Genomic DNA, 18,195 nt, shown 5'->3' with positions numbered 1-18,195 from the left:
TTATGGCCACAATAGTACTGTGTTTATGATTAAAAAGAGAATATCTGAAGGAATATTTCCCAGATCTGTCATCAACACCAAATGAAATAAATGACAAAAGAGACACAGATAAATGTAAAAAATATTCATTGAACAATGTCATTACTAGACTTATCTTGGGAACAAATGAAGGAGTAAAACAAAGTATCCTGATCTCGGTAATCGAAATAAAGAAAATACTAATACTGCAAATCGATCACTATATAAACTTAATAAACTTTGTACTTTTGGTATGATTTTTTACCGGAACAATAGTAAAAGTACAAAGTATATTCATAATATCGTATGCGAAAACACTCTGAATGAACTCTTATAATCTAAACTGTTGATGTTGAACCTAAAGGTCCTAGCTAAAAATGTAAGCGTCTAAACTTATGAGTACATTTCATATAACCAGTAAAACAAAGTATACAGTAGGGCACGAACTTATGAACTTCCTTGATAAAATCAGCATCTTCATCAACTACAGAAATAAATATCCAGTCTTGCTCATGTTGCTTTACCTAATTCGTTTAGTACTTAGTAATCGATGTGAAGGGAATCGGAACATGAATGTTTCAACTAACTGTATCGACCTTTTAATTTTTGAGGACAAACATGAGTGTAAGTGTTGGGGTTTGAAAAGCATACACTATCTTCATGAATCAAATAATATGTAATGGAAAAATACATGTATTGTAAATGTGATGGGAAAAATACAGGACACATCCCCTATCCTGGCCTAAACCCAGACTTTTCAAATAAAAACATTATAATATACCTTTATTGGAGGCACCCATTCCTTTTATATAAGTTTTTCACTGAATGGACAGTCTAATAAGTGGACCCATTGTCGTGCTGAATGAAAAATCGTGAAACTATGTAGTATGCATGGTTTCCGTGTTCTCCATTACCGGAAATTAGCTTAGCTGATAAAATATTGTTATGCGAGTTTTTACTGTTTTTTTTTATAGCTGCATTGTCGCCTTATTCGCAATAATAGAACTATTAGAAACATTGCTGAATTTATAGTATTGAACTTTAAGTACATTATCATTTACAAAGTAAATATTGAAACTATCAATATAAACTGGCTTTGTCCTACCTTCCATTTTATTTCACCACCTTTAATATAGATCTATTACAACAGATTTACACACTGTGCAGAATTGTACAGAATCTCTTTGAAAACAAAAGCTTAAATAAGTGTAAGGTGTCGAAAAAATAAAACGGAATTCACAATTACACCTGTGCTTGTTAGTCCGTTGATTTCTTACTTCACAATTTATAAAAGATACAAATATTTTTATATCCTTTCTATAATTTACAACAAATGGTAAATTCTTCCTTAAAAAAAATCAATGCCGAGAAACATTATCTTTCTTTCTTTAACTTTAATGGATTAAGTTCACCAGGACAATATTTTAACAAAACTGAGTTTTATTTCCGGGAATGTTTTTGCCAAAGTTTCATTTTATTTACTTAATATCTAATATTGGATTTTTTTTACATATATTCCCTGACTTTTAAAGTATCATACATGTTATATACATATTTAAAGCACAACGATACATAGTACTCAATTGTATGCACCACACATGGGATCATTTTAAATAACAAACAAAAGAAAAAACACTTTAGAATATAAAAAGAGAATCACATATTAACTGAATTAATTTGTACCTCTTTTTTTATGTTTGAATACTAAATATTTTCAGATAAATTCCTAAACATTCAATTATTTATTTATTTCCACAACATAAACGAAAAGGAATCGTTGAGAAATGAAGTCAAGTTTTTCATTTTTGATCAGTCATAAAAGTTTTATTTCTTCAATTTTTTCAAATTTTAATATTGGAATATTTTCAAAGAGGTTCCCTCACAGATAAAACAAAGTGAAGCCAACATAAGCCACCCTGATGACAGCATCACGATTAAGGTTCATTAATGCGTTAGTAAGACACGTATTGTGTCTTTTATATAATCATACTCCTGTAGGAATTGCTCAGATCTATGAAATGGGAAACTTGACCACATATCACAGATATGAAGTATGAATGCATTGCATTTTTTAGAACGGTATGAACACAGTTGATGTACAGCTATACTGTAGTTTTTAAAATGATTAACACTTAGAAACGCATTATGCGCTAAAAGATTTTTGACTTTGGCATATGATATCTTTATTTCTGATATCCTTATTTATAATACCCTTTAACAAAATTTTCATGAGAACATAACAAAGTAGCTGTGTATGACTGAATGTAAAAATTAGAAGTTTGTCTCCAACTGAAAATAATATACGCCATTCCAATTCTTCGGCTGGTTACCCTTTGATCACCAGCCCAGTAGTCAGCACTTTTTGTGCTGACATGAATTATCATTGATATGGTTACATTTATAAATTAACTGTTTACAAAATATTGAATTTTTGAAATACTAAGGCTTGTCTACCTCAGGCATATATTACCTTAGCTGAATTTGGCAAAACTTTTATGAATTTTGGTCCTCAATGCTCTTCAACTTCGTACTTTATTTGGCCTTTTTAACTTTTTTTGGATTCGAGCGTCACTGATGAGTCTTTTGTAGACGAAACGCGCGTCTGGCGTATATACAAAATTTAGTCCTGGTATCTATGATGAGTTTATTGATACCAACTGGCGCAAACAGCACTTCATGATTTACGATCAACTGCTTTGTCTTGTGATATTACCAGGCATTATTTGGCCTGTTAATCCACTGTGTGGCAGGTTTGACCGAATAGTTACTATGAAGGCAACGGTCAAGGTCGATAAAGCCATTCCTGTCGATCACACATAGTCCGTGTAAAATGGGAGTAATATCATCCAAAAGTACATTTTTGAATGGGAGATTTGACAAATAAAATTCAACTCTGAATCGTTCACATTTTTTTGTGTGGCATTTTGGAATGCTTACTTCAGACATAACATTGCAAATAAAACTGAGAATGGAAATGGGGAATATGTCAAAGAGACAACAACCCGACAATAGCGAAGATAACAGCCGAAGGCCACCAATGGGTCTTCAATACAGTGAGAAACTCCAGAATCCAGATGAGTCCTTCTGCTGGCCCCTAAACAAATATGTATACTAGTTCAGTGATTATGGACGTTAAACCTGGTTTAATATCTTCTGTCTTTGATAATAAAAACTTCTTCGAAGGGTTTGTAAGTGCCGATGTTATTGTATCAAGATATTGTCACACTTGGGATTTTTTAACTTTTTGTCTTCGAGCGTCACTGTTAAGTCTTTTGCAAACGAAACGCGCCTCTGGCGTGAACACAAAATTCAATCCTGGTACCTATGATCATGATGATGAGTTTATTGAAAACATACATATTATCCATATCTTTCCCACGCATATCGAGTTCTTCAATAAAACTTCCTCCGGTAATGTTTATTGTTTGACCAAAACTAAATAAATTATCATGAACTGTATGCATCAATCTAATTGTGTTAACATGGTTTTCTATACCGACTATATTTTGACGCAATTACTGATACAGGAATACACATACGTCATTTAAAAAATCTAAGGAAAAACAAATGTCATGACATTCTTTTATCAGATAATCAGTGTACTTGATAACATTAATGGGTACACTTAAAAGCAGCATACACTGTATGTACTCTCCGCAAACGGAAAACGTATATCTTAGCTCAAAAAATTATGATTTAAAATTTATATAGTTGCAAACATTTGATTGAATAAAAGTAAACTTTTGCATATCATTTTGAAAATACATTGTCTAACAAAATGATTTAATATATGTTATCGAATACACAAAAGAAATACACAGATAATGCAGACGTTGAAGGAAAATATCTATAAAACTGCAAGTTTCATTATTTGTTTGAAATATTAAACTTTCGCACACTGTAATTGGCATGGCACAGGTAGTTTGACAAATTGCTTTATTTTATTGTTTAAAAATAAATACATTATCTTGTTTGTCATCTGATATAACGTCCTGTAACAATTGTAATGCAATATGATACAAAAACGTGAAAAAACATGCCTTTACTCTGCGAAAGCCTTTTTTTTTATTAATATTTTTTTTAGTTTGGTGCAACGAAATTTATACGATATACATGATATATTTGTTTTATGTAATAAATCCGTTTTTATTCTGTAGTTAGTCAACACTTTAGTTTTATCATGTATATCTATATATATATATATATATATAGTCATTTTTTCTCTGTCCTATATGTTCTCCTATTTATTTGTATTATAATCTTGTCATTTAATGTTGTCATTTTTATGTTATATTCAACATTGCCATACAGCGGGAGGTTTGGCATGCCAAAAAACCAGGTTCAACCCACAATTTTTTTCTTAAAATGTCCTGTACCAAGTAAGGGAAATGGCCATTGTTATATTATAGTTCGTTTCTGTGTGTTTTACATTCTAATGTTGTGTTTCTGTTTGGTTTTTGTTCTCCTCCTATATTTGATGCGTTTCCCTCAGTTTTAGTTTTTAACCTGGATTTGTTTTTTCTCTATCGATTTATGAGTTTCGAACAGCGGTATACCTCTGTTGCCTTTATTTATTCGTTTTAATTTGTGAACACAAAACGATTTTCAGTTTCATTTTTCAACATAATGAAATTCAACATTGATACTTCGAAACAGATTTAATAAAAAAGAGTTTCACACAGGAAATCATAGAATGTGTTTACTAAAAGCAAAGAGGTTGCTATCTTTCATAAGATAAATGGCAGAAAAAAACCACACAAAGTAAATTTTTGTTTATGAATGAGGGAAACGAGACCAGTTAAAATTTTTCACATAAACTTATTGAATCAACTGCAATAGACACTTTTACATATGGGTAAGGATTAATAAAATCTATATGTAGTTGGCTGACAGAGTTATTGCCCCAAAAATTATTTTGGATACATTTGATGAGAAAACAACCTTTATTTCATTTTTCATAATGATATAATTGGGAAATTCTGCTTTTGGAGTAAATAACAGGCTCAAAATGGTAAAAAAATACTACATAACATCGCTTAAATCTAAAAGAAGTAGACTAAAATTTTGTCAATATGTGGTTTTAAAGATTTTTTACACTGTCTTGTATTATTATTAACACAGTGGAAGTTATAGTATCAATTTGCCTAAATATCTTTCAATAATAGGTCATTTGCTGAAATACACAAAAATGGCTATAACATCCAAAGTTTCCATGGCAACAAGACCACGGCAATAAAAATGTTGGTCTTTTTCATGTTCTCATGGTTCATTCATTTTTAATACATACTTTAATGTAAACCAAAAAAAAAAAACTGGGCCAGTAATTTTTAAATTTGGGTCATCCTTACAGAGAATTGATGTTAAGTGTTTCAAAAGTGTCTAAAATATTTTGTCAGATGAACCTAAAATTTGAGGCAAAAATCGACCCTTACCGTACCTAATCCCTTTTCAACAGGTGCCATTACTCACGTTTGCATATAATATATATATATATGTCATCGTAACTATTAATATGAGGAATAACAAAAATAGATTCTTTTGTATCTTGGACGGATTTAGTTTTAAAGGACAGCATTTAAGAAATTATATATTCTAATTTCCGTGTACTTTTTTGTGAAGGAAGTTTTATTTTATTCTCATTCAATGCATAATTAGATTGATATTTAACTATTTTACGAATAATTTCCTTAATCATCAACTATATTTCTATAATCATTTGTCTGTGCAAAATACGAATGCATCTTCCTGGTTATTATAAAAAGAAAAAAAGATGACATTTGTTAACTGCTATCAACCCTATAATTTCCCCTTAAAAATGCTTGATTATTATTATAAATCTTATAATATAATGATATAATTAGAACAAACTGGAAACAGTCGAAAAGCAATGCAAAATACCTGTGATGTAAATGCTTTTTTTTAAAGATTTTTTTGTTTAATGACCAAGGTTGTGTTATCATTTCATTCAAATTAGGGATTACAACTAGTCATCGAGTATTCGAGTATCGCTCGGTTGTACCAAGTATCGAATACCAAAAATAATACTCGACTCGGTTTGTAAGAAAACTGCTGTCGTCTTTATTTAAAATTGATCATCTTGGGTTCCTTTCGGAAAAGTAAGTAGACATCACTGATTAATCATACTAGTAAATGAAATACATTTTGTTTCAAATGTGTGTTAAATTATCATTTAAAATTCCTTCAAAAATACGTGATGTATACCTAGGCTAACACTTAAACTATCATGTCTTAGCCATTCCGTCACATAGGTACCGTCAGAGCCATTCCTTTTATATAAGTTTTTCACTGAATGGACAGTCTAATAAGTGGACCCATTGTCGTGCTGAATGAAAAATCGTGAAACTATGTAGTATGCATGGTTTCCGTGTTCTCCATTACCGGAAATTAGCTTAGCTGATAAAATATTGTTATGCGAGTTTTTACTGTTTTTTTTATAGCTGCATTGTCGCCTTATTCGCAATAATAGAACTATTAGAAACATTGCTGAATTTATAGTATTGAACTTTAAGTACATTATCATTTACAAAGTAAATATTGAAACTATCAATATAAACTGGCTTTGTCCTACCTTCCATTTTATTTCACCACCTTTAATATAGATCTATTACAACAGATTTACACACTGTGCAGAATTGTACAGAATCTCTTTGAAAACAAAAGCTTAAATAAGTGTAAGGTGTCGAAAAAATAAAACGGAATTCACAATTACACCTGTGCTTGTTAGTCCGTTGATTTCTTACTTCACAATTTATAAAAGATACAAATATTTTTATATCCTTTCTATAATTTACAACAAATGGTAAATTCTTCCTTAAAAAAAATCAATGCCGAGAAACATTATCTTTCTTTCTTTAACTTTAATGGATTAAGTTCACCAGGACAATATTTTAACAAAACTGAGTTTTATTTCCGGGAATGTTTTTGCCAAAGTTTCATTTTATTTACTTAATATCTAATATTGGATTTTTTTTACATATATTCCCTGACTTTTAAAGTATCATACATGTTATATACATATTTAAAGCACAACGATACATAGTACTCAATTGTATGCACCACACATGGGATCATTTTAAATAACAAACAAAAGAAAAAACACTTTAGAATATAAAAAGAGAATCACATATTAACTGAATTAATTTGTACCTCTTTTTTTATGTTTGAATACTAAATATTTTCAGATAAATTCCTAAACATTCAATTATTTATTTATTTCCACAACATAAACGAAAAGGAATCGTTGAGAAATGAAGTCAAGTTTTTCATTTTTGATCAGTCATAAAAGTTTTATTTCTTCAATTTTTTCAAATTTTAATATTGGAATATTTTCAAAGAGGTTCCCTCACAGATAAAACAAAATGAAGCCAACATAAGCCACCCTGATGACAGCATCACGATTAAGGTTCATTAATGCGTTAGTAAGACACGTATTGTGTCTTTTATATAATCATACTCCTGTAGGAATTGCTCAGATCTATGAAATGGGAAACTTGACCACATATCACAGATATGAAGTATGAATGCATTGCATTTTTTAGAACGGTATGAACACAGTTGATGTACAGCTATACTGTAGTTTTTAAAATGATTAACACTTAGAAACGCATTATGCGCTAAAAGATTTTTGACTTTGGCATATGATATCTTTATTTCTGATATCCTTATTTATAATACCCTTTAACAAAATTTTCATGAGAACATAACAAAGTAGCTGTGTATGACTGAATGTAAAAATTAGAAGTTTGTCTCCAACTGAAAATAATATACGCCATTCCAATTCTTCGGCTGGTTACCCTTTGATCACCAGCCCAGTAGTCAGCACTTTTTGTGCTGACATGAATTATCATTGATATGGTTACATTTATAAATTAACTGTTTACAAAATATTGAATTTTTGAAATACTAAGGCTTGTCTACCTCAGGCATATATTACCTTAGCTGAATTTGGCAAAACTTTTATGAATTTTGGTCCTCAATGCTCTTCAACTTCGTACTTTATTTGGCCTTTTTAACTTTTTTTGGATTCGAGCGTCACTGATGAGTCTTTTGTAGACGAAACGCGCGTCTGGCGTATATACAAAATTTAGTCCTGGTATCTATGATGAGTTTATTGATACCAACTGGCGCAAACAGCACTTCATGATTTACGATCAACTGCTTTGTCTTGTGATATTACCAGGCATTATTTGGCCTGTTAATCCACTGTGTGGCAGGTTTGACCGAATAGTTACTATGAAGGCAACGGTCAAGGTCGATAAAGCCATTCCTGTCGATCACACATAGTCCGTGTAAAATGGGAGTAATATCATCCAAAAGTACATTTTTGAATGGGAGATTTGACAAATAAAATTCAACTCTGAATCGTTCACATTTTTTTGTGTGGCATTTTGGAATGCTTACTTCAGACATAACATTGCAAATAAAACTGAGAATGGAAATGGGGAATATGTCAAAGAGACAACAACCCGACAATAGCGAAGATAACAGCCGAAGGCCACCAATGGGTCTTCAATACAGTGAGAAACTCCAGAATCCAGATGAGTCCTTCTGCTGGCCCCTAAACAAATATGTATACTAGTTCAGTGATTATGGACGTTAAACCTGGTTTAATATCTTCTGTCTTTGATAATAAAAACTTCTTCGAAGGGTTTGTAAGTGCCGATGTTATTGTATCAAGATATTGTCACACTTGGGATTTTTTAACTTTTTGTCTTCGAGCGTCACTGTTAAGTCTTTTGCAAACGAAACGCGCCTCTGGCGTGAACACAAAATTCAATCCTGGTACCTATGATCATGATGATGAGTTTATTGAAAACATACATATTATCCATATCTTTCCCACGCATATCGAGTTCTTCAATAAAACTTCCTCCGGTAATGTTTATTGTTTGACCAAAACTAAATAAATTATCATGAACTGTATGCATCAATCTAATTGTGTTAACATGGTTTTCTATACCGACTATATTTTGACGCAATTACTGATACAGGAATACACATACGTCATTTAAAAAATCTAAGGAAAAACAAATGTCATGACATTCTTTTATCAGATAATCAGTGTACTTGATAACATTAATGGGTACACTTAAAAGCAGCATACACTGTATGTACTGTCCGCAAACGGAAAACGTATATCTTAGCTCAAAAAATTATGATTTAAAATTTATATAGTTGCAAACATTTGATTGAATAAAAGTAAACTTTTGCATATCATTTTGAAAATACATTGTCTAACAAAATGATTTAATATATGTTATCGAATACACAAAAGAAATTCACAGATAATGCAGACGTTGAAGGAAAATATCTATAAAACTGCAAGTTTCATTATTTGTTTGAAATATTAAACTTTCGCACACTGTAATTGGCATGGCACAGGTAGTTTGACAAATTGCTTTTTTTATTGTTTAAAAATAAATACATTATCTTGTTTGTCATCTGATATAACGTCCTGTAACAATTGTAATGCAATATGATACAAAAACGTGAAAAAACATGCCTTTACTCTGCGAAAGCCTTTTTTTTTATTAATATTTTTTTTAGTTTGGTGCAACGAAATTTATACGATATACATGATATATTTGTTTTATGTAATAAATCCGTTTTTATTCTGTAGTTAGTCAACACTTTAGTTTTATCATGTATATCTATATATATATAATTTAAAAGTAAAAAACACAAAAAATCACATCATAAATCGAACATTGTTTCTGTTAGCGCTTTCACCGCATCTCCAGCGGTCTGATGAACCGCTGGAGATGCGGTGAAAGCGCTAACAGAAACAATGTTCGATTTATGATGTGATTTTTTGTGTTTTTTACTTTTAAATTATATTTTCTGTACCAAGGACTTTTTATTTATCAAAATATATATATATATATATAGTCATTTTTTCTCTGTCCTATATGTTCTCCTATTTATTTGTATTATAATCTTGTCATTTAATGTTGTCATTTTTATGTTATATTCAACATTGCCATACAGCGGGAGGTTTGGCATGCCAAAAAACCAGGTTCAACCCACAATTTTTTTCTTAAAATGTCCTGTACCAAGTAAGGGAAATGGCCATTGTTATATTATAGTTCGTTTCTGTGTGTTTTACATTCTAATGTTGTGTTTCTGTTTGGTTTTTGTTCTCCTCCTATATTTGATGCGTTTCCCTCAGTTTTAGTTTTTAACCTGGATTTGTTTTTTCTCTATCGATTTATGAGTTTCGAACAGCGGTATACCTCTGTTGCCTTTATTTATTCGTTTTAATTTGTGAACACAAAACGATTTTCAGTTTCATTTTTCAACATAATGAAATTCAACATTGATACTTCGAAACAGATTTAATAAAAAAGAGTTTCACACAGGAAATCATAGAATGTGTTTACTAAAAGCAAAGAGGTTGCTATCTTTCATAAGATAAATGGCAGAAAAAAACCACACAAAGTAAATTTTTGTTTATGAATGAGGGAAACGAGACCAGTTAAAATTTTTCACATAAACTTATTGAATCAACTGCAATAGACACTTTTACATATGGGTAAGGATTAATAAAATCTATATGTAGTTGGCTGACAGAGTTATTGCCCCAAAAATTATTTTGGATACATTTGATGAGAAAACAACCTTTATTTCATTTTTCATAATGATATAATTGGGAAATTCTGCTTTTGGAGTAAATAACAGGCTCAAAATGGTAAAAAAATACTACATAACATCGCTTAAATCTAAAAGAAGTAGACTAAAATTTTGTCAATATGTGGTTTTAAAGATTTTTTACACTGTCTTGTATTATTATTAACACAGTGGAAGTTATAGTATCAATTTGCCTAAATATCTTTCAATAATAGGTCATTTGCTGAAATACACAAAAATGGCTATAACATCCAAAGTTTCCATGGCAACAAGACCACGGCAATAAAAATGTTGGTCTTTTTCATGTTCTCATGGTTCATTCATTTTTAATACATACTTTAATGTAAACCAAAAAAAAAAAACTGGGCCAGTAATTTTTAAATTTGGGTCATCCTTACAGAGAATTGATGTTAAGTGTTTCAAAAGTGTCTAAAATATTTTGTCAGATGAACCTAAAATTTGAGGCAAAAATCGACCCTTACCGTACCTAATCCCTTTTCAACAGGTGCCATTACTCACGTTTGCATATAATATATATATATATATATGTCATCGTAACTATTAATATGAGGAATAACAAAAATAGATTCTTTTGTATCTTGGACGGATTTAGTTTTAAAGGACAGCATTTAAGAAATTATATATTCTAATTTCCGTGTACTTTTCTGTGAAGGAAGTTTTATTTTATTCTCATTCAATGCATAATTAGATTGATATTTAACTATTTTACGAATAATTTCCTTAATCATCAACTATATTTCTATAATCATTTGTCTGTGCAAAATACGAATGCATCTTCCTGGTTATTATAAAAAGAAAAAAAAGATGACATTTGTTAACTGCTATCAACCCTATAATTTCCCCTTAAAAATGCTTGATTATTATTATAAATCTTATAATATAATGATATAATTAGAACAAACTGGAAACAGTCGAAAAGCAATGCAAAATACCTGTGATGTAAATGCTTTTTTTTAAAGATTTTTTTGTTTAATGACCAAGGTTGTGTTATCATTTCATTCAAATTAGGGATTACAACTAGTCATCGAGTATTCGAGTATCGCTCGGTTGTACCAAGTATCGAATACCAAAAATAATACTCGACTCGGTTTGTAAGAAAACTGCTGTCGTCTTTATTTAAAATTGATCATCTTGGGTTCCTTTCGGAAAAGTAAGTAGACATCACTGATTAATCATACTAGTAAATGAAATACATTTTGTTTCAAATGTGTGTTAAATTATCATTTAAAATTCCTTCAAAAATACGTGATGTATACCTAGGCTAACACTTAAACTATCATGTCTTAGCCATTCCGTCACATAGGTACCGTCAGAGCAAATATTCTAGTCTGCAAGACTGTAATTTACAAAGTTGAAAAATTAAGAAATAATTCATGGCAGCCGTAGATTTGTTTTCATTTAACCATGGCTTGGGCATTTACATTCGATTATTTTACCCTGAGCGTTAGCTAGGGGTAAAAAAAGAATACAAATGCCCAACCCATGGTTAAATGAAAACAAATCTACGGCTGCCATGAATTATTTCGATTCTAATAGGTCAAATTCGGTAGTTTTGTTAACCGTGAAAGCCCTAAACATACTATACTGTTTTGGCTGTTCCATTTTACCCAATTTTGATAATATTAGTAGTATCATGTAATTCAAAGATTTTTTTTCAATCGCATTTTTCTTCCAATGTAATTTTATTCGTTCTGAGGCGTACAAGAAGCTTTAAAACTCTCGGTATTTACACATTTGAATTTTTGTTTACGGAAACATACTTGTGACGTCACCTTGTTTCGTTGCCATGCCAAGACCATTACATCATTTCGCGGAATTTTCGTTTTATGAAAATTTAACATGAAAAATAAATTGAAATGGACTGATTTGTTTATTTTGGCTGAAGAATAGAGATAAATATATTGTTTCTGAATCTTGGCCTAAGTAAACTGGGGGTTTTGATGTCGAAAATTGAGAATATTTGGCAGTACAAATAAGTTAGTCGAAGGGCGGAACGGCCGTTCTTGTGTATTACTGCGTTTGCGCTGAATGTAGATTTATTGCGATTATACTGGTTGACCGTCATATTAGAATCGGCTTTCTCCAATGATAGTTGACAAGAAAATGGTTCCAATAAAACCTGGTCGTGGATTATATATGAAACAGAGATTACTGGAATAGAGGTGCACATCACGTAAGTTGCACCATAAACATGAAGCTTAATGATTACAGGCTTATCAACTATCCATTTAACAAAATCATACACATGATACAGTTCGGTTTAAGTCCGTTAAATATCTTATTTTTTGCTGTGGATTTTTATTTATCCTGATAAATATGAAATATTTGAGAACTACGGTAATTTTATTCGATCATTAGTTGCATAAAATCAAGTACACATTTACGGTATAGATAAAGCATATTCTAGGTGTTTAGTATTACATACCGAGAAATGTCTGGATTAATCGAATGGAAGTGTTAAAGATAGACAAGTTTACAATAACATCCAATTGGCAACATCACATGTGTTTTAATGTTTTAGTAATCTGCAGAAAATAATGACATTACGCATGTTATTATGTTTTGCCTTGAACATGTTGAAGCACGTTTCATTGAAATGTGGTATAGTCCAGGTTGTTTCTTATAAACAATGACCAGGCGTTCTGATAGGAAAAAAACCTTCATATACGTATATGTTTTACCACAACTCTGACTGACTTATAAAAACATATTTCTTTTTTTTCGGGAACGTTTTTTTGTTAAAATAGCTATGAAGTTTGGCATAGGGTGTCAATTACAAGTACATTTTTCATTGACATTGCTTTTCTGGTAGTTGACCTCTTATTAGATAACAAGATATATATTTCTTTATTCCGTCATACATTGAACGACAAAATTACTTTATTTCTAAATGTGTGACGTCAAACGCGTGATTCTACATCAATTAAATGTTAATCTAACCACGAGTCTGTCAGGGTAAGGATTCGATCCCAGTACTTAAAATCTTTCAATCCTTTATGGGTGGATTTGACATAATATTGGAATGACAAAACTGCACCTAATGGCTATTTTTTCCCCTACATTTTCAAAATCAGAACGCTACGAAGTTACCTTATAGGCATACACATTTTCTTTATAATTCACTGATAGTACTGTTTTGTAACATTTTTTACCAAAAGACACATTTATCAGGATTGATATTCTTCAGTATAAAACTTAGACACATGTTGTACTGGTTATATTTATTATTTATGTTGGTTGTACTTGTAATATTTATGATAAGTTTCAATTAATGTCTTTGTATACATCTCTACTGTAATTGATGTAATAACCGTATAAACTGATACCATTTGTTAAATTATCGACTCAAACAATTTGTTAACATTTGCTGCTCACAAGAAAGCTATTGAAACACTAGTCCCAAGTGGTCAAGTAGAAATCATTCCTTCATGAATTTTACCATGATTGGGCTGACGTTTATAGCATATCCGTTTTACTTATGAAAAAGGATACCTTCCAAAGTCGAAACTTAATTTTCGTCCTCTTATCCCCGAATGTGAGTCGGTTTGTGTTTTTAACATCTTGATAGCATTGGTTACAGAAAGTGGTTCGGTCAACATCGTGTATCGAAAAATAAATAACGTCAAGACACACTATCAGAAACACTCAACCAATAATATAAGCATATTCCCTAATATACCAAACTTTTTAGAATTATTCATTACTACAAATTGAAACAAGAAACTGTTGGCAATAACTATTTGCACGTGTCATCATTGTTTTATGTATATCAAATTTGAATACTAAATTAGAACTACAGATTTAATTTTACTGACCAATTTCTTCAATAAACCTAAAGATTAATACCTTGCCTCGAAATTAAAGGTAAAATGTCCGTTGTAATGATCTTGATATTTTTAAGAGGATTGTAACACTTTTAATTTAATATCTTAATAATATGTAAAAAAATCAGAAATGGATATTTCATAACGGTCAACCAACTCGTGATTGCGTCCGTAAAATTTACGAATGGATGATTTCAACTTCACCATTTGTAACTCTTATCTTAATATATTCCTTGTAAGCAGCAACCGTCTTTTAAGAAAATCATGATTTGAAATACTAGCCAAGAAATATCGTATTATTTGGGAGATATATAATGCAGGCTCTACTGGAATGTTGCTACATTGAAATCGTAATTTGGAAGCTGAGATCATCTCTTTTGTAACTTTATATCATTTTATGCAAACAAAAGAAGGCAGATTCACTTAATATACTGAATCATGGTAAAATAATGAATCCTTGCTCGCCACACGTCCCCTCGTACATATCTTATTTCTTCTTTATTCTTTTCTTTACACTTAGAGCTAAACATATTTAGAAATACAATGACTTTATAATTTTCATGTATACATTCATTGACATGTCTTCTAAAATCATAATTTGTAAAACAAATCAACTGTACATAAAATAACATTGCATTTAAAATATTTAAAAAATATATTATGCATTGAACTAAATGAAGTGACAAAAACAAAGCAAAGTACAATAAATTATATTTTTATGAATGTTCTTAACTCAACAACTTGAATGTCAAATACAAAATATTTTCTCAAACTATGTTTTAAATATTTAATTGGTGAAGCGTAAGTTGTCTTCGGCTGATTGAACGTCATGAAGTTCAATATACATAACGTCGAAAATATAAAACATTTATTGTATTTTTAAGTCAATGTTTGGAATAATAGTATGACATCACCACATCAAACGAATGAAAAACAGCTTTCAGATTCCTGACTTGGAACAGGCATTTTCTTATTAAGAAATTCACAAGTTCTCTGCAAAGCATGGGTATACCTATATGCTGTTTATATTCTCCACCTTTGTTGATGATTGATATAAAAAAAATATTGTTCCGTTTTGGTTCTTTTAGAACACTTATCCATGTTGTAACCGAGACTTTTAACTATTGTAGTAAACCTTTAGACTGTCAAATTGGTACCACTTATGTTATCTGTTATCAACTTGATCCGATGCGTGCATGTACTGTTTAATAAAATAACTCACAAAGGCACTTTTAAATACAGTCTCTTTAATTGTCTTATTATGCTTGCAATCGGACACAATTTAACAATCTCGCTAAAAACTAATTTTGCTGATATATTGTCTCCTATTAACTGTAAAGCAGTGCCTAGACAATAGTATGCTACTGATTTAGGAGTCTTCTCAATTCCAATAAAATAATTGTCGGCAATTGTCAAATTGAGATCTCGGAAGGAAATTTGACATTCTCGCACATTGTTCAGATTGTAATAACATAAGAAAGACAGAAAATGTGCGTAAGCTACAGGTGGTATTATAACACATGTTCTGTCAATAAGCAGTTCTATAGGAATAAATGTAGAAGTTTGAAAAATGACATAATCTACCAATACATATTTAAGGGAATGCACCAATCCTTGCTTTCTCATGGCATGCCATTTGAGTAGACGACGTTGCACGACGGACAATTCTGTTCTTGGGAACAGTTTGTCAGGTGTACACTTCGAGAGTGCATACAAAATAATTATGAGAGAATTCCTATATTGTTTATCCTTGTAAAAAAAGGAAGCAATCATCAACCATCCCGATACAGTATTGTGGTTTATGCTCATTAGTAGATAACTCAGACAAATGTTGTATTGTTTATATTGATTCTTTTGACTTAGTGCACTGGTCAGATATATGGACTCACATGTCTTGTAGCACACCAATGACACGAAATATGCATGAAGGTATTTCAATTTCTTGGAATTATAAACCATAATGTAATATACAGCTCTACTGAAGTACTTATGTGTATCCTTCACAGAATCGGAACGGACAAATATGTCTGACTTTAAAAGTTTATTTATATCTTCAAAATACAAGTAATTGTCATTTTTATGAATATTGCATGACATAACCGAAATATGTGAAATTTGTTTTGAAAAGAAAATACATTGCCATCCAAAGCCAAATAAAACACGGAGTGTATCAATCAAATTATCCCCATCAAGACCTTCTATCTTATTCTCAAACAAATTATTTTCTGGTATGAAATAATGCGGACAAACTTTATACTGCACGCAATAAATCAGCCTACGGAAACATCTCATAAAACAAGGTATTATATTGTCAGGTGTCCATACAGTGGGCGGCAACTCTTCTGATATCCAGAAAATAATTGTCTTAAGATAATAAGAACACAATAAATCTTTACATCTACTATCAGTGTTTATTATATCCTTTAAAATAATTTTCATCAGGGCGTAACACAGTAACTGCGTATGACTAAATGTATAAAGTAGAAGTTTTTCTCCAACTGAGAATGACATCCTCCATTCTAGCTCCTCCTGTGATGACCCTTTAAAACCAATTGGGACAAAAAGCACACCATGATTAATGATCATCTCCTTGGTATTTTCATTTGGCCATGAATTATTTGACCTCGTAATCCATTGTGACGCAGACGTGACCCAATATTTACTATGAAGGCAAACAGCATAGTCAAAATCCCCTTTTCTGTCGGATAAACAAGGTCCATGTACAACGGGCGTGTTCTCGTGTAAAAAAGTATTCCTGAATAAGGTACTTGACAAATAATTGTCCTCTCTGAATTGTTCACAGATTTCACGCATGATGGCTAGAGGACTGCTGATAAGACGTAGCATAACATAGCCTAGTTTTGTATCTTCTGTAAACATTGTAAAATAAGTTGTTGTAGAATTGAAAACAATAGATGTTATATTGTCGTGAACCTCGACGGATTTTATTACATACATAATATCTAGATCACTACCAATCATCTGCAATCCTTCACCAAAACTCCCGCTGGTAATGCATACTCTGATGTCGTCACTCGATAAATTATCAGAAACTGTATTCATTAATCTTAATGTTTTTACGTGATTTTCAGATCCGACTATGTTTTTGCATAGATACTGGTAAAGGGATATTGAAATAGCTGAAACAATAAAGTTTCAACATAATTAAATGTAACTACAAAATGCATATCGTAGTGAAATATGTAACATGTTTAAGTGTATAAAACATACTGGTATGCCCTGTCTGAAAGCAAATGATGATTATTATAAGATACCTTTTTTTGTAAAAAAATAAATATTTCAGGAACAAAGCCTTATCAAAAACATCGTGTAACTGTTAATGTGTCACTGGAAATTTTAAGTTAAAGTTACAAAACAGTCAACTTGACCTTTGATAATTTCTTTCAAAATACAAATATTCTGATGTATTTGCAACCGTTCTATTGCGGTAACATATCTTTAAAAATGTACAATTTACAGTACAGTTGTCATATTAAGCCTTTTTCAACTCGTTTTTATAGTTGGTTCTTATGTTCTACTGCTATACCACTGTCCAAGGTTAGGGGGAGGGATGGGATCCCGCTTCATGTTTAGCCCCGTCACATTATTTGTGACTGTCCCAAGTCTGTAATTCAGTGTTTGTCGTTTGTTCATGTGTTAAATATTTGTTTTTCGTTCATTTTTT

The sequence above is a fragment of the Mytilus galloprovincialis genome, chromosome 8 (assembly GCF_965363235.1).
Source record: "Mytilus galloprovincialis chromosome 8, xbMytGall1.hap1.1, whole genome shotgun sequence".
NCBI lineage: Eukaryota > Metazoa > Mollusca > Bivalvia > Mytilida > Mytilidae > Mytilus > Mytilus galloprovincialis.
The sequence above is the reverse complement of the archived record's forward strand: the minus strand, read 5'-3'. Positions refer to the sequence as shown.